Source organism: Hypanus sabinus, chromosome 11 (genome assembly GCF_030144855.1).
Source record: "Hypanus sabinus isolate sHypSab1 chromosome 11, sHypSab1.hap1, whole genome shotgun sequence".
Lineage (NCBI taxonomy): Eukaryota > Metazoa > Chordata > Chondrichthyes > Myliobatiformes > Dasyatidae > Hypanus > Hypanus sabinus.
In genome coordinates, this window is record NC_082716.1 from 75,700,561 (window position 1) to 75,716,764 (window position 16,204).

The window sequence follows — 16,204 nt, forward strand, 5'->3', positions numbered from 1 at the left end:
TGAATGTAATAAGTTTTACCAGGACAGTGGAGTTCATAAAAATAGATCAGGAAAAGTGTTGTTATATTGTGGTCACAATTCTACCAAAAGGTTCTTTACTGTTTGATTGACCTTTATCAATTACATAGGCCATTAGGTTACTGTCTGTTACGTTATTTGCATTCAAAGCATCAGTGAAGATCCTCCATCTCTGACCGTACAGAAGGATTCTTCATTGCTAGTTCTGTAACAAAATTTTGAGCAGTCAGGGTTGTTAGCCCCAAGATGAACTCCCAAACTTGGAGGTCCAGTGGACCACTTAGTCTGACCTCTATCCTTTGACCTGTTTGGCATGGATGACCCTACCAACAGCAAAGGCACAAGGCCCTGACTCCAGCCAACATAGATCTCCAGGTCATTGAGACCAGCAAGCCTCCAAACCCTATAACAAGTTTGTGGTATTCTTGGAAAGATCAATTACATAGTAAAATCATTCATCTGTTTCTTAGTTGGTTTCATAACAAGTTCACCTGGGAATATAGCCTAAATGCACTCAGAATTAATCTGAACTAATCTTGTTAATAGATGTCCCCAGTGTACAAGACTAAAGTTATTTTGATTTTTGTGTTACCCTTCACACAATCCCTTACATTTTTGTTGAAGTTATTTTCAAACAATGTATGTGACCATAAGCTACATCACCGAAGCTTTTCGTCCTTTAGTGTTGTAAATGACAATGATTTATTTTCTATTTTATACTATGTTCCAAGCACCCTTAAGTAAATACAGTGGATTCTGATTAATTGAGACCCACTGGGACCTGTACCTTTTGGCCCAATTAAGCAGCTCTCCCAATCAGCCAGTTTCATGGAAATAATAAGTTATAAAAAGACAAATACCATTTAACTGAGTAACAAACTATGCATTTAAATGAAATACAGAACAAGCTAGAATACTACTAATACGACTGGTGGTTGTCCTCAATATCTGATGATGACAAGAAATCTACAGGGAAAAGTTTTTAAAAAGTGCAAAAGCCATTGCACTGGGGCATTTCTACTCTCTACTTCTAACATCCAGGTCTAGTGGGACAAGTAAAGGTCAAAACTTTGGTCTTTGCTGGTTGCAGTGCATGACTAGGACTGCTCTGTGCCTCATCATACGATTTACTCTCCACGCAGCATTCCTGGCCATTGGATCTCTCCTGTCCAGTCTGCCAAAGGCTAACTTTGCTTGCTAGGACAGACACGTCCCCATCTCACTGTGGTACGAGACCTGCCGGCTTCCCCTTATATGGTTTAGCCCGTCTGTCGAAGTGGTGTATCAAGGTGCTGCTGCTGTTGCATGCAAACAGCTACTTGGAGCCACAGATGAGAGCCAAGTGTCCAGTAGGGACCAAAAGTAACATGCAAGATGATTATGTTCAATGCCTTCAAATTCTATGTAGTTCAAGGACAAAGCCAACAACACCACCCAGGCCATATGCTTTCTGTAGATTCACTCTCCAGATTGATCAGAAGGTGGTGGCTGTGTGCTTAAGTGCATGGAGACTGGCAGGGCAGCTGGGGAAAACGTGCACAGAAAGCATTAAGTTCATCTGGATGGAATATGCTATTGTTGTCTGCAATGCTCCCTGACCTCATATTGTAGACCTTTATAGCACATAAGCACCACTAAAGCTGATGGCTGGTCTGGGACTTGATTTCAGACATCTCTTGGCATTCCTAATAGCTTTACAGTGGTCATATTTTGATTCCTTCTAAAGATCTAAGTCAATTGATTAGAATGCTGCAGCTCTGAACTTCAGTAGGGAGGGAATCTCCTCATTCATCCATGATTTCTGGTTTGGGAACATCCGGGTTGCCCTCTTTGGTACACAGCCCTCAACACAATTTTGATAAAGTCTATGATGATGGTAACATACTTATCCAGGCTGACTGTTGAGTCTTTGATCATGGGCCAGTCTACAGACTCAAAGGAGTCACAAAGCTCACTTGTTTCCTCAGATCAGACTTGAAAACTTTCTGTACTGGATCCTCATGTTTCAGCTTCCGTCTTTATGCAGGGCATAATAACGGGCATGGCCTTGTGGTATGCTTTGATAAAGTTCCAGTGATAGGCTGCTCTGAATGGTTAGAAGACATGGAATCCAAGGAGAGTTAACTAATTGGATACACAATTTGCTTAACAGCAGATAGTAGAAGGTGACAGTGAAAATTTGTTTCTCGGTCTGAAGGCCATTGTTTCATGGTACATTTCAGGAGACACTGCTAGGACTATTGTTTGTCATGCATTTCAATGGTTTGAATAACAACGTGCAAGGCTTAGTTAGTAGGTTTGCAGAAGACAATAAAATGGGTAGTATAGTGAACAATGAAGTAAGTTATCAATATTTCCAAGATGGCGGCGCAACGCAGCTTGCAGCGGCCACTCCGGAGCTGATTATCTGTTATTTGTGAAGTGGGGTGCCATGCGCAATCATAATCGATTGAAAACAGACGTGGGAGCACGGAGGAACATCGGGAACATCTCCAGGAAGACCTTCTTCCTTGCTGCTGCTGCGAGGTCCGGGACTGCTGGGAAGATAGGCCCCCAGTCCTCGGGGTCGCGTTGCCGATGGCCGTTGGCAGGGCCGTCTTAATACGCTCGGCAGAGGATGGTGCTCGGAGAAGCTGTGCCGGAGGGGATGGTCGTCGGCTCGGAGGTTCGACGGACTCGGAGTCCGCTGCGGTTAGGTGACTTTTGGTGTGTGCTGCGTCTGCGAGGCTGAGTCGGGCGGCGCCGTGGAAGTCCATAGCAGGGGTATTCCCTTCTGCTGCCGGTGTGGGATGGGGACTCTGTCAAGACCCTGGGGACTTGTGGAAACTGTGGTGATTTCTTTTGAACTTATAGTCCTTTAACATCTTTGGACTATTTTTACTGTGCCCATGGTCTGTTTTTTTTTAATCAATTATGCTATTGTTTGCACTGTTGTAACAATGTGGTTTTGTGCAGGTCTTGTAGCTTTAGTTTTTGGTGTTGTTTGTCTAGTGGATTTGGAGCTCCTTTCCAGGAAACACGCTAAAACAGTAGCGTGATATTAATACGCAGCAGCCTCTCTGGACTCTGGATTCGGGATTGCCAAACGTTATGTGGATTTTCTGGTGTAGTCTGTTTTGTCATGTGCTTTTGTGATATCATTCTGGAGGAATGTTGTCTCATTTTTTTTTAAACTGCATTGCATTTGTGGTTTCTGAATGACAATAAACTGAATCTGAATATTTACAGAATCTTACTCAACTGAGTATATGGACTGAGGGAGAGAAACAAGAGTTTACTTCAAAGTCCATAAAACAGAGGAGCAGGATTAGGCTATTCAGCCCATTGAGTCTGTTCCATCATTGTTGTGTTATTATCCCTCTCAATCCCATTCTGTCTTCTCCCTGTAATCTTTGATGCCCTGACTAATCAAGAACTCATCACCTCTGCTTTAAACATACCCAATGACTTGGTCTCTGCAGCTGTGGCAAAGAATTCCATAGATTTGTTTCTGGCTAAAGAAATTCCTCCTCATCTCTAAATGGATGTCACTCTATTCTGAGGCTATGCCCTCAGGTGCTACACTGTCACATAGGAAATACCTTCTGCATGACAACTCTATCTAGACCTTTCAACGTTCAATAGATAAAGAAATTCCCCTCATTCTTCTAGACTCCAGTCAGTACAGGCCCAGAGCCATTAAATGCTCCTACATACATCAACCCTTTCATTTCTAAAAACATTTTCATGAACTTCCTCTGGACCCTCTCCAATGCCAGCACACCTTTTCTTGGATAAGGGGCCCAAAATAGCTCACAATACTCCAAATGCAATTCAACCAGTGCTTTATAAAGCCTCACCATTACATCGTATTCTAGTCCTCTCAAAATGAATGGTAACATTGCACGTCTTCTTTCCATCAACTCGATCTACAAGTTAAGCAGTGGGGAATCCTGCATGAGGACTTCCAAAATCGCTTTGCATCTCTGAATTTTGAATTTCTCTCCTGTTTCAAAAATAATCTACACCTTTATTCCTTTTACCAAAGAGTATGACCATACACTTCCCTACACTATATTCCATTTATCACTTCTTTTCCCATTCTCCCAATCTGTCCAAGTCCTTCTGTAGACTACCTGCCCTTCCACCCATCTTGTATATCATCTGAAAACTTGTCCAAAAATCCATCAATTCTGTCATCGAAATCATCGACAAACATCATGAAAAGAAGTGGTCCCATCATCTACCCCTGTGGAATACTACTAGTCTCTGGCAGCCAACCAGAAAAGGCCCCCTCTTTGCCTCATGCCAGATAGCCAATCTTCAATGCTAGTATCTTTCATGTAATACCTTGGGCTCTTCTCTTTTTAAGCAGCCTCATGTGTGGTATTTTGTCAAAAACCTTCTAAAAATCCAAGTTTACCACATCCACAAACCTTTCTTTGTCTATCCTGCTTGTTAGGATAGATTCAACTGCTTATTCTTTGGGCTATGGGCAACCCTAGGTAATTTCTAAAGTAAGTACACGTTCGGCACAGCATTGTAGGCCAAATGGCCTGTATTGTGCTGTAATTTTTTATGTTATTTCCTCAAATAATTCCAACAATTTTGTTAGGCATCATTTGCCCTTAATGGAACCAAGCCGATTTCTGTTTATTTTTTCATGTGTATCCAAGTACCCTGAAACTTCATCCTTAATAATGGACTCCAAAATCTTCCCAACCACTAAAGTCAGGTTAACTGGTCTATAATTTCCTTCTTCTGCTTCCTTCCCCTCCTAGGGTAGAATGACATTTGCAGTTTTCCACTCCTCCATAACCATTCCAAAATCCAGTGATTCTTGAAAGATCTTGTGGCTATTACTGGCATCTTCCACAGTGAATAATGATGCAAAATACTTAACGTTCATCCACCAATCCTCCCCCCCCTCCCCCCCCCCCCCCCCGGTTACGTCTCCAGCATCATTTTCCAATGATCTGATGTCACTCTCGCCTCACTTTTACTCTTTATACATTTGGGGAAAAAAAACTTGGCATCCTGATTTATATTATTGGATAGCTTACGTTCACATTTTATCTTTTCTCTCCGATGGCTTTATTAGTTGCCTTCTGTTGATTTTTAAAAGCTTCCCAATCCTTTAACTTCCCTAAATTATATGCCCCACTCTTTTGAGTTTATGCTGTCTTTGACTTCCCTCGTCAGCCACAGTTGTGTCATCCTCCCATTGAACGGTGCAATCTGCTCACAATGTTGTGCTGAACCAGCTAATAAGCAAATCAAAAACACCCAAACATTAATCTCTCCTACCTACACCAAGTCCCTCCATCATCCTTACATCAATGTACCTATGAAAACATCTTATAAAAGCCTCTACCACCATACCAGGCAGCGCATTCCTGTCATCCACAAATAAGTAAAAATCTTACCCCTCACATCCCTCTTCAACCTACTACCTCTCACCTTCAATGCATGCCCTCTGGTTTTAGACATTTCAACCCTGGGGAACCAGATACTCTGTCCACTCTCTATGCAAGTCAATCTTGTAAACCTCAATCAGATCTCCCCTTAGCCTCTGGCGCTCCAGTGAAAACAAACCAAATTCATCCAGTCTTTCATCACAGCACATCCTGTAAACCAGGCAGCATCCTGGTAAACTTCTCCTGCACCTTCTCCAAAGCCTCAACATCCTTCCTATAGCAGGGCAACCAAATATGTACACAATACTCCAGATGTGGCTTAACCAAAGATTTATAAGGTTTCAACATAACCGCCTGACTTTTGAAATCAACACCTTGACTAATAAAAGCAAGCATTCCATAAACCTTCTTGACCACTTTATCAACCCATGTAGCCACTTTTAAGGAGCTATGAATTTGGATCCCAAGATCTCTCTGCTCAGCAATAGTTAAGGACCTTGCCCTTAACAGTGTAATGTCTCCTTGCAGTTGACCTACTGAGGTGCAACACCTCATCTATCTGGATTAAACTCCATCTGGTATTTCTCTGCCCATATCTGCAACTGATCTATATGGTGCTGTATTCTTTGCCAGTCTTCTACACTATCCACAACTTCATTAATCTTGGTATCATCTGCAAATTTAATAACCTACCCATTTATATTTTCACCCAGGTCATTTATATACATCACAAACAGCAGAGATCCCAGCACAGATCCCTGCAGACCGCCACTAATTGCAGACCTCTGGATTGAGTAAGTCCCTGCAACCACTACTCTCTGTCTTCTATGCACAATCATGTTCTGAATCCAAATAGCCAATTCGCTACAGACCCCATACATCTTAATCTTCTGGATTGGCCTCCTATGAGAGACTTTGTCAAACGCCTTACCAAAATCCATGTAAACAACATCCCTGCCCTATCCCCATCAATCTCTTTTGTCACCTTGTCAAAAAGAAAACTGAAATCAAATTGGTAAGGCATAGCCTGCCATGCACAAAGTCATGCTGGCTCTCCATGGGTTTCCAAATGTTCATATCCTGTCTCCAAGAATCTTATCCAGCAATTTCCCTACAACTGATGAGACTCACTCGTCTGTAGTTCCCTGGATTTTCCTCTGTTCCCTTCTTAAATAGAGGTACAATATTCGTCACTCACCAGTCTTCCAGAATCTCAGCTGTAGCTAGAGAGGACAAGATATGGTCAAGGGCCCAGCAATCTCATCTTGCCTCCTTCAATAACCTGGGGTAAGTCCTATCAGGTCCTGGGTACTTATCCACCTTAGTACTCATTAGGGAGCTGCAACACTTCCTCCTCTTTGAACTCTAAACACCCCAACATATTTATACACTTAGCACTTATCTCCTGGTCCTCCATATCCTTTTCCTTTTAAATGCTGAAAAGTATCTTTTTAAGTACTGAAGCCAAGTACTCATTAAGTACTTTACTTACATTCTCTGCATCCAATCAAATGATTCACCCCCCTTCCTTGAGTTGCCCTACTCCTCTTTTACTCTCAATGTATGTATAGAATGCCTGGGACTCACCTTAATCCTACTTGCCAAGAACTTTTCATGGCCTCTCCTGGCCCTCCCAATTCCTTATTGAAGTCTTTTCTATCTTTCTTATACTCATTTGTAACGTTTGATCCTAACTTCTGAAGCCTTTTCTTCTTGACCTCTCTCGACATCCTTTCATCCACAGCCTTCCTTATAACAGGAACATATTTTTCCTGTATTTAGTGCTTGATCTTAAAACAACATCCATATATCTGATGTGGACTTTCCAGAGAGAAAATGATCCCAATTAATGCTTCTTTGTTCCTGCCTTATGCCCTTGTAATTTTCTCTACTCTAATTTAAAACTCTTCTATGAGAACCATACCTATCCTCATCTATAGATACCCTGAAAGTTAAGGAGTTGTGGTCACCGTTCCCCAGCTTTTCATCCACTGGAAGGTCAGTCACCTGGCCAAATTCATTATCCAACACCAAGTCCAATACAGCCCCTGCTCTTGTTGCACTGTGTACATATTGATTTAAGAAACCTTTCTGGATACACTTAAACTCTGCCCATCTAAACCCTTACACAAAGGTCCCAGTTTATATCAGGGTAAGATGAAATTCTTCATGACAACAGCCCTATTTTAAAAAAAACACATTTCCTTAATTGAATTACATATCTATTCCTTAATGTCCTGGAAGCTATATGTGGGTCTGTAGTACAATTCTATCAGTGTGTTTGCAGCCTTGCTAATCCTGAGTTCCACCTAAATGGACTCGGTGTCTGACCCCTCCCAAGTGCAGCTGTGATATTGTCCCCAATTAGTAGTACAACTCTTCTCCTCCCCCAGCCTCCTCCTCTCTTTTGTAAAACTTCGAAAACATGGCACATTAATCACAAATTTCTGCCTCTCTCTCAACCAAGTTTCAGTAATGGCTACAACACCATAGTTCCATGTAATGATCTATGTGCTAAGTTCATTACCCTTACTTCTAATACTTACAGCATTAAAGTATAGATACTTCAAACTACCCAACCCATCATACCACTTCTGCCCTTCAGTACTTTCCCTGACAGCTACCTTCGATCTAGTCCTTCTGTTACTGACCTGGGGCTTTGGTGCCTAGCCCCCTGCAAAACTAGCTTAACCTCTAATGGGTAGCATCAGCAAACTTCCCAGCCAGGAAATTAGTTCCCTTCCAATTCAGGAGCAATCCACCCCTCTTATACTGGTCACCCCTTCCCTAGAAAAGGTTTCCCTTTAGAGTACTTCATCTTTAAGATATATTTATTTTAAGTCTTCCAAATTGCTCCTAGAAACTCCAGCCACTGCTGTTCTGCCACATCCCTGCTCATGTCTTCCTTCAATCAACTTTCAACTGTCATTGTGGTAACTTCTATTTTACAATAAGACCACTTGACAACTTGATGGCCAAAAGAGCATCTTTATCTGGGACGGGAAATGATATTTACAATACAGAGGCTTCCAGGCACTTCGTGCGGCATAGGTGGAGGAAATATATGCAATGCATACTGGGAGTAAAAAGAGCGGAAGTAAAGACCCCGCCAACCCCGGATCCCGCCTCGTGCTACCAACAGCTCCCCGATTAGTATTAACTTACTTTTAATAATATTCACATTACAACAGTCAAATTGATACATCTGATTTTAGCTTCACCTTCTCAAACTGTAGGGTGGAGTCTATCATATTATGGTCACAGTCTCCAAAGGGTCCCTAATCAAATATGGTTAATTACACAACTCTCAATCCAGAATTGCCTTTCCCCGAGTGCAGAGGTCGGCAACCCGCGGCTCCAGAGCTGCATGCGACTCTTTGATCTCTGTGCTGCGGCTCCCCGTGGTTTGTTAGTTTTTGTAATGTAATTCGAAATTTGAAGATTATGGTGATCTTGTACAATCTAAAAACTTTGTGGAGACCCCATTTCCTGGCACATCCGAACCGGCTCACAATTAGCCACCATTCCGGCTAAGGGAGATACAGGGGTTTGTGAGTACGTGTCTTTTGGAGCATCCGCGCCCACGGGGACGGGTTGAGGGAGGCTTTAAATCAAGGCTGTTTAGTTCGAATAAAGTTACCTTTGACTGCAGTGTCTTTATTTTAGCGCTGCGTGTAGCGCTACACCGCTACTACGTGTTCTTTATCGCTATTAATATACATCACCACTGCCAACGCCTGACACCCGCCAGAGCGCGCTTTCTTTTAATTCTTCGATCCAAGGTAGGCTAACTATGGAGTAACCTTCAACCCAACGTCTTTTTTCGGAGTTCAGAATGTTTTTGTTGCATGCAGAAATGTAATTTCGTTTTCTCTGCAGGAGTTCATCAATTTCATAAATGCAACAAATTATAGTTTGTTTATACATAGTATAAAGGCAAACAAAAAACCGTTGTATGCAGTGTTATTTCATTTTAAATGTCAAACGGGTTTTGTGGCTCCCAGTGTTTTCTTTTCTGTGGGAAATGGGTCCATATTGGCTCTTTCAGTGGTAAACTTTGCCGACCCCTGCCCTAGTGGTTCCCACACAATGCTCAAAAAAAAAGTCATCTCACAAGCATTCTTCGAATACCCTGTCTTGGGATCCAGAACCAACCTGATTTTCCCAATTTATCTACATATTTGAATTCTCCATGACAATCATAACATTGCTTTTTCTTTCACCCTTCTTAATTTCTACCCCACATTCTGGTTCCTGTTCAGAGACCTGTGTACAACTCCCATATCGGTATTTTTACCCTTGCCGTTTCTTAACTTTACCCACAAGGATTCTATATCTTCCAATGGTAGATCACCTCTTTCTAGGAATTTGATTTCATTTTTCCCCTAACAGGGTCACCCCACCCCTCTGCCTACCCAGCTGTCCTTTCCATACAGTGTGTATCCTTGGATGTTGAGCTCCCAACGAGGATCTTCTTTCAGGCACGATCCAATAATGCCCACAACATCATACCTGCCAATCTAACTCTGTTATAAAATTATCTACTAAATCATTAGAAAGAGGTGAATTAGAATCAGAAGGTTTAGAATTGCTTCTGGGTAGAGCTAAGGACCTGCAGGGGTGAAAAGAAAAGGGATCCTGATGAGAATTATATCAGACCCATAAACATGGGGTCTACATATTACAACAGGAGATGGAAAATGCATGTCAAAAGAGCAATGTTATGATAGTCATGAGGGATTTCAATATGCTGGTTGGTTGGGAAGATCAGGTCGATACAAGATCCCAAGAGGGGAAATTTCTAGAATGCATCTGAGATAGCTTTTTAAGAGCAGCTCGTGGTTGAAGCCACTAGGGAAATCAGCTATTCTGATTGAATGCTGTACAATAAACCAGAATTGACTAAAGCTTAAGGTAAAGGAACACTTAGGGAACAAGTGAAGAGATCATAATATGATCAAATTCATCCTGCAATTTGAGAAGGGGAAGCTGAAGTCAGATGTGTCAGCATCACTGGAATAAAGGGAATTACAGAGGCACGAAAGAGGAGCTGGCCAAAATTAATTGTAAAGGAAGATAATATTTGGAAGGCCCAAGATATATACATCCCAAAGAAGCATTCTAAATGCAGGATGACATAACCATGGCTGACAAAGGAAGTCACAGCCAACATTAAAGCCAAAGAGGGGGCTTATAACAGAACAAATTGGTGGGAAGTTAGGGTTTGGGAAGCTTTTAAAAACCAACAGAAGGCAATTAAAAAAAGTCATAAGGAGGAAAAAGTAGAATACAAATGCAAGCTAGTCAATATTAAAGAGAATACCAAAAATTTCTTCAGATTCATAATGTGTAAAACAGAAGGAAAAATATCAGATCACTGTAAAATGATGCTGTTGAGGTAGTAATGGAGGTCAAAGAAACAGAAGATGAACTGAATCAGAATCTTGCAGTGTCTTCACTGTGGAAGACACTGGGAGTATGCCGGAAGTTCGAAAGTGTTAGGAGGTAGAAGTGTGTTAAGTTGCCATTACTAGGGAGAAGATTCTTGGGAATCTAAAACTACCGTTGTTCCATTACTTTGGTCTTTTTAAGTAACATGACTGAATGACTGGCATCCTGTTGCCCTCACCTCAATAATAAGCAAATGCTTTGAGAGGCTGGTCAAGGACTACATCTGCAGCATGCTACCACCCACACTGGATCCCCTACAGTTTGCCTACTGACAACCGATCGACAGATGAAACAATAGCCACTGCTCTACACACCGTCCATACATATCTGGAGAAGGATGGTTATGTGAGAATACTGTTCTTAGACTACAGTTCAGCATTCAATACCATAATTCCCTCCAGGCTCAACAAGGAGCTCAAACAACTCGGCCTTCACCCTGCCTTGTGTAGCTGGATCCTGGACTTCCTGTCTGATCGCTGGCAGGTGGTAAGAGTGGGCCCCCTCATCTCTGCCCCTCAGGGCGGTGTCCTATGCCCACTCCTCTACTCTCTGTATACCCATTACTGTATCGCCACCCATAGCTCCAATCTGCTAATTAAATTTGCTGACAATACTACACTGATTGGCCTAATCTCAAATAATAATGAGGCAGCCTACAGAGAAGTCATCACCTTGACACTGTGGTGTCAAGAAAACAACCTCTCTCCCAATGTTGCAAAAACAAAGGAGCTGATTATGGACTACAAGGGGAATGGAGACAGGCTAGCCCCTATTACCGTCAATGGATCTGGGGTTGAGAGGGTGAATAGCTTTAAGTTCCTCAGCATAAACATCACCGAGAATCTCACATGATCTGTACATACCAGCTGTGTGCTGAAAAAGGCACAACGGTTGAAGAAGTTTGGTGTGAGTCCCCAAATCCTAAGAACATTCTTTCGGGGCACAATTGAGAGCATCCTGACTGGCTGCATCACTGCCTGGTAATGGAACTGTACTTCCCTCAATCACAGGACTCTGCAGAGAGTGGCACGGACAGCCCAGTGCATCAGTAGATGTGAACTTCCCACTTTTCAGGATATTTACAAAGGCAGGTGTGTAAAAAGAACCCAAAGGATTATTGGGGATCTGAGTCACCCCAACCACAAACCGTTCCAGCTGCTACCATCCGGGAAAGAGTATCGCAGCATAAAAGCCAGGACCCACAGGCTCCAGGACAGCTTCTTCCACCAAACCATCGGACTGCTTAACTCACACTGACACAACTGTATTTCTATGTTATACTGACTATCCTGCAAATTACTATAAATTGCACATTGTGCATTTAGACATAATGCAAAGATTTTAACTCCTCATGTATATGAAGGATGCAAAGTAATAAAGTCAATTCAATAGGTCTGAAAGTAGGTAGGTCACCTGGACTAGATGGCATAGATGCCAGGATTCTGAAAGAGGTGGCTGAAGAAATTGTGGAGACATTAGTAATGATCTTCCAAGAATCAATTGATTGTAGCATGGTTCCGGAGGACTGGAAAATTGCAAATGTCACTCCACTCTTCAAGAAGGGAGAGAGGTAGAAGAAAGGAAATTATAGACCAGTTAGTCTGATCTCAGTGGATGGGAAGAAATTGGAGTCTATTGATGTAGTTTCGAGGTACTTGAAGGCACTTGATAAAATAGGCTATAGTCAGCATGGTTTCCTCAAGGGAATTCTTTGAAGAAATAACAAACAGGATGGACAAAGGAGAATCAGTGGATGTTGTGTTCTTGGATTTTCAGAAGGCCTTTGGACAAGGTGCCACAGGAGGCTGCCATGGTATGACAGGAAAGATAATAGCATTGTGAGATATTTGGCTGATTGGCAGCAGGCAGAGCGGAAATGAACTGAGCCTTTTCTGGTTGGCTGCCGGTGACAAGTGGCATTCCACAGAGGCTGGAGTTGGGACTACTTGTTTTTGTTATTTGTCAATGATTTGAACGAAAGAGTTGGTGGCTTTGTGGCCAAGTTTGCAGACAGTATGAAGATAGGTGGTGGGGCAGATAGTTTTGAGGAAGCAGAGGCCACAGAGGACATAGATTAGGAGAATAGACAATGAAGTGGCAGATAGAATAGTGTCGGAAAGTACAGTCATGCACTTTGGTAGAAGAAATAAAAGCATAGATTATTTTCTAAATGGTGAGAAAATTCAAAAATCAGAGTTGCAAAGGGACTTGGGAGTTCTTGTGCGGGAGTCCCTAAAGGTTAATTTGCAGATCAAGTCAATGGTGAGGATCGCATTTCGAAAGTACTAAAATATAAAGGATGTAATGTTCAACTCTGGGGCCTCATTTCAAAAGGTTCAAATTTTCATTTATTATCAAAGCTTGTATCCATATAAAACTTAATGAAATCTGTATTTCTCCTGATAGCCACAAAACAAAGAAAGAACATGAAGGGCATTCAGAGAGAAACATCAAACCCAACACCCCCTCACAACCCATTCAATAACGAGCAGCATCCCCAATAACTAACCCCCCTCCCCACCCCACCTAAACAGAACAGGAACATTGACCACCAAAAAACAACACCTCCACCACACAAAAACCTACTAGAATATCAAACCCCAAAGACCCTCCCCCACAACAAAACAGAAAAGGAACAGGTGATGAAAAAAATAAAAACCATGTCTGAAAAATTCCACTGTCCACAAATGCAATTGTCTATTCCGTTAGCGCAGAATCATGATACCATCATATGATATCACCGAGATCCATGGAAAGAGAGGAACATCACACAAAGCAAAACGGCCTACTGGCTGCCACAGCAAGCCACACATCAATAGATCACTCAAACTCCTTCTCCAGCAGCGATCAAAGGCAGGCAGTTGACAATGAAACTTCTGCATTTGTCTCCATGTCTCAGTCTTCCTCGAAACTCTAAACAGTGAAATTGAGTCAAACATCCACTCACACCCCATCTCAAAGTTTCTTCATGTCAAGTACAGTATTATGAGCAGTTTTGGGCCAAGAAAGGATATGATGCCATTGGAGAGGCTTCAAAGGAGGTTTACAGAAATGATTCTGGGATTGAAAGGCTTGTCACATAAGGAGCGTTTGATGGCTCTGGGTCTCTACTTACTGGAATTCAGAAGAATGAGGGGTGACCTAATTTAAACCTATCGAATGTTGAAAGGCCTCGATGTGGATCAAGGAATGTTCCACAGTGGATGTGGAAAGGATGTTTCCTTTGCTGGGAGAGTCCAAGACCAGAGGGTGCAACCTCAGAATACAGGGGTGTCCTTTTAGAACAGAGATGAGGAGGAATTTATTTAGCCAGAGAATGGTGAATCTGTTGCCAGCCAGCTGTGGAGGCCAAGTCAGCGGCTGATAAATTCTTGTATAGTCAGGACATAAGGGATATGGGGAGAAGACAGAAGTTTGGGACTGGGGGTGGGGAGCAATTAGTGATGATGAAATGGTGGAGTAGACTCAATGGGCCAGATGGCCTAATTCTGCTCCTAAATCTTATGGTCTTGACTATATATTGAGTGCATTCAAATATAACACCATTCAGATTAATGCCAGTTGAATAGTAGGGCCCTGGGAAGTGTAAAGCTTGAGCTCAAATACATGATACCCTGAAATGAACCACAGGTAGAGAGAATAGTGAAGATTCTTTTGGCACACTGCTCTTCATCGGTCAGGGCATTAAATATAAAAGTGGGAGGTCATGGTGCAGTTGTACAAGACACTAGTGCAGTCGCACATGGAATACTGAGTTCAGCTTTCCCCAGTATAGGAAAGGGATTATTAAAATGGAAAGAGGACAGAACAGATTGTTAAGTATGTTGCAGGACTTGAGGGATCCTATTATAGGAGTTTGAAGAGGCTAGGATTTTATTGCTTGGATTTTAGTGCTTAAAGGTGATCTTGTAGAAGAGTATAAAATCACGAGCTGTACAGATATGGTGAAAGCACTCAGTCTTTTCCCTAGGGTTGGGGAAATCAAGCAGAATGCATAGGTTTAAGATGAGAGGGAAATATCGACAAGGAACTTGAAGGACCAAATTTATATATATGTGGAATCTGCTGCCAGAGCGTTGAAAAATTACAACTAAAGAATAAATTTTCAGAACATTCATATGCATGTTTAGGAGCCTCGGAAACGCCTCTATCGTATTCAGTTATGCACTTCGGGAAATTATTTTAGATATTAAATATATCGTTGCTTTCTTTATACATTGAACGTACATAATCAAATCTCAGCATCTTAGGAATCCTTTGAAAATATATACTCCAATAAAGCAGCGGAATTTCTCGCCAATCCTATTTAGAAAGGACCGAAGTTACAAAGCCGGCTCCTGACTGATTGAGCAAGCGCCAAACGGAGGCCGGCTCTACAAGCCGCATCACTCCGGCCGAGCATGCGCAAACATACCGGCGTTGTCCTTCGGGCCGGTCGCTCGGCCAATAGAGCATGCGCGGACGGAAAACTGGTTGCCGGCAACTTTCAGAAGTGCCGCCGAGTTCGACCGCTTTTCAGTTTATGTGTACAGAGCAATTTCTAACAAGCCGATTGAGGCGCAATTTTGACACCTCACTGTAATGTAGCGTTAAAAAATAATAAAACACCAGAGGAGAGAAACTATAACCAGCACGGCCCGAGCTGTCACATTCAATTGTCTGCACATTCCCTTAGACCAGAATAAAAGACGGTTAAAATGTTTCTGTGGAGGTAGGACAAAGGCACTGACAGAAAAGAAAACACAAAGAAACAGTCCTACTCCAAACACAGCGACTGGCGCCGTACTCTTGTTGACAACGACCATGGCAAACCTCCCGCTTACCTACTCCAACCGCCACGGCGTCTTCGAACATTGAAAGTTCGCGCGTTCGACGTCAACGGCCCAACGCGTGACCTCATCAAGCTCGTCACTCCCTACTGGGCTCAACACAACGGGTTAAATACCAATTGTCCGATCCAATACAGTAACGCGAGCTGGCAACAAGTTTTAATCGACGGAAATCTGAAATAATGCAACATGTCGGAAACATCCAGTTGCTGCACAATCCAAATTCTGAACGATACAGAAAGGACATCATATATTCCTACTCCGGAGGCACTGTGCAATGTTCTCTGTAAATATTTATTCATCTAACATTTTTTTAAAACCTATCAGTTTGTTCTTAATTTAATAATTGGTTAGAAAGTGTAGAAAGGTAGAGCCCTAAATGTCTAAAGGGAGTCTTTAGAGTTGGCAGCCTTACAAGATTGTTCCGGATTTGGAGACTAATCTGCTGAAGAACTGCTTTGAACAAGTTAGATAAAACTCTAAAGGGATCATTTTCAAATCTAATTTTCA

General features: G+C 42.3%; 1 protein-coding gene across 1 annotated transcript in view; it reads right to left on the reverse strand.

Annotated features, from left to right (window-relative positions):
* Nucleotides 1–15,707, reverse strand: part of nuf2 (UF2 component of NDC80 kinetochore complex) — a 73,042-nt gene extending 57,335 nt beyond the window's left edge. Inside the window, exon 1 of the mRNA XM_059983635.1 lies at nucleotides 15,689–15,707. The gene's annotated coding sequence lies outside the window, so the exon portion shown is untranslated. The remainder of the gene's footprint in view (nucleotides 1–15,688) is intronic.
* Nucleotides 15,708–16,204: the final 497 nt, after the last annotated feature.